Source organism: Eptatretus burgeri, chromosome 3 (assembly GCF_056783735.1).
Source record: "Eptatretus burgeri isolate ZD-2024b chromosome 3, Ebu_testis_v1, whole genome shotgun sequence".
Classification (NCBI taxonomy): Eukaryota; Metazoa; Chordata; class Myxini; order Myxiniformes; family Myxinidae; genus Eptatretus; species Eptatretus burgeri.
This window is the reverse complement of record NC_140963.1, coordinates 17853519-17856018: the sequence shown is the minus strand read 5'-3', so window position 1 is coordinate 17856018 and position 2500 is coordinate 17853519.

Below are 2500 nucleotides of genomic sequence, written 5' to 3'. Positions count from 1 at the left end.
CTGCAAGCCCTTCTCGTCCTTGACAATGCTCCTGCTCACCCACCGACCCTCGAAGACGACATCCTCGAAGAGTTCTCTTTTATTAATGTTCTCTACCTTCCACCTAACACCACCCCTCTCCTCCAGCCCATGGACCAGCAGGTGATTGCTAATTTCAAGCTCCTCACGAAGTACGTTTTCCGCCGCTGCTTTGATGTAATGGAGAACACAAACCTCACCCTTTGAGAGTTCTGGAAGGAGCATTATAACATCGTGATATGCCTCAGATTTATCGATATGGCTTGGCAGGATGTTACAAGGAGGACCTTAAACTCTGCATGGAAGAAGCTGTGGCCTGAGGCTGTGTCCGAAAGGGACTTTGAAGGCTTCGAACATGAAGCGGAAGTGATAGAGGAGATTGTGAGCCTCGGAAAGTCCATGGGCCTGCAGGTGGATGAAGGAGATGTAAACGAGCTCGTCGAGGAGCACTCCGAGGAACTGTCTATGGAGCAGTTAAAGGAGCTACAGGAGATGCAGCATACAGAGGTTTTGGAGGAAATTGGGGGTAGTTCAGTGGAGATAGAGGAGGAGGAGGTTATCTCTACAAAGGAGATACAGGAGATGTTGGGAATGTGGGAGAAAATTTCAGAATTTATAGAAAAGAAGCATCCAGAAAAAGTGGCAACTGGTCGTGCGTTGGCGTTGTGTAATGACACTTGCCTAATGCATTTCAGAAAAATTCTGAAGGGAAGGAAGAAACAAACCACCATGGATAGGTTTTTATTGAAACACCCTGCAGATCAGAGTCAAAAAAGCATGTCGAAAAAGCAAAAAATCAAAGAAAAAGATGCAAACGTCACTGATGAAGTTGAAAACATCACCGACGAAGATTAAGTGTAAGTGATAAATAATAATGCAGCATTTAAGATTAGTGATAAGTGAAGTGAAAAAACAAATGAAAAAAATATTGTCGCAATTAAGTTTAACGGCAAAGGGAGTAAAAAAAATTGTAGCAATTAAGTTTAGCGATAAAGTGTGATGAGACCTTCAAATCTCCTCCACCACCACCTCCACCACTGCCACCACCTCCACCGCCACCGCCACCTCCACCAGAATCTTCAGTAAGCCGAAGTCGTCTCATCTCCAAGGTAAGTACACTTTATAAAACCAGTTTATTTATTTATATTCTATTTTATTATCTTTGTATTATGTTTTGTATTAATTATTTATTATTTATAAATACATTTCTCATTTTTAAAAGTACGTAACAAAGAAATTAGGGTGTCTTTTGGGGGGCTGGAACTGATTAATGGTATTTTAATTAATTTCAATTGGGTAAATTGTTTTGAAATACGAGCAAACCAAGTTATGAGCTCGGTCACAGAACGAATTAAACTCGTATGTCAAGGTATTACTGTATCTGTATGTATATGTATATGTATATGTATGTTATGTATGTATGTATGTATGTGCATATATGTATATGTCTTCTTCTTCGTCTTCTTTCGGCTGCTCCCATTAGGCGTCGCCACAGCGGATCATCCGTTAGGGCCCTGTCACACATTGATGTTTTCGCCAGCATATGGCAAGGTATCAAAATGTATGTAAAACGCTGGCGTACACTGAACTATTGATGTTTTTTTTAAAGTTTTGGGTGTATAATAACGTGTTGGACGTATGCATAACGTATTAGTAACGTACACAGAACGTTTCAATCGCATATAGATATCTTATAACAACGAATGCTGAGCGTGTTGTCGGCGTTCACAACCTATGCCCAACGATAGTCTAACTTATGCATAACGCCAGTGGCGGATTAAGCCTCGGCTGGCCCGAAGGCACATTTTGAAATTTTAGAGAATGGTGTGAAAAATTTAAATTAGATCTCGGGCTCATGGAAATGGACCCCAGACAAAAGATGACCTGATTCAAGAACAAAATATTTAATACAAAAAAAGACAAATATTTAATGTGAAAATAATTTTTGGCTGGCCCTAAGGCACGTGCCTTGTCTGCCTAATGGTTAATCCAGCACTGCATAGCGCGGCAGCGTATCGCCGACGATCACGTGGCGAAGGCTATTCATAGGCTGCGGCTCGACGATTCAAATCATAACCGCACGAGACATCGAAGTGTGAAGCCGCTGTCTGTCACACCTTAACGTTTTAGCCAGCGTATGCCGACGTATGAAAAATTTGCCGAACCAAGCTGGCAAACGTCGAATACGTTATGGGTAAGTTTTGTATACGTCAAGAGCACACTGGCATACATTGTCATACGCCAAGTATGTCGAGAAATTTTCAGCATGTTGAAAATTTCTCGACGTACTCAGCGTATAACACACGTTCCGCATACGCTGGCATAAGTTGTAGGCACGTTACGCGATCGTTGACACACGTTACTTGTACGTTACTCATAAGTCGAAGCACGTCGACGTAATGGTTAGTGTCAGTGTTCCAGACTCCCTGTTTTTTTTTTTATTCTTCGGTATGACGGTGATGTTGACAATTCTATTTCTAGT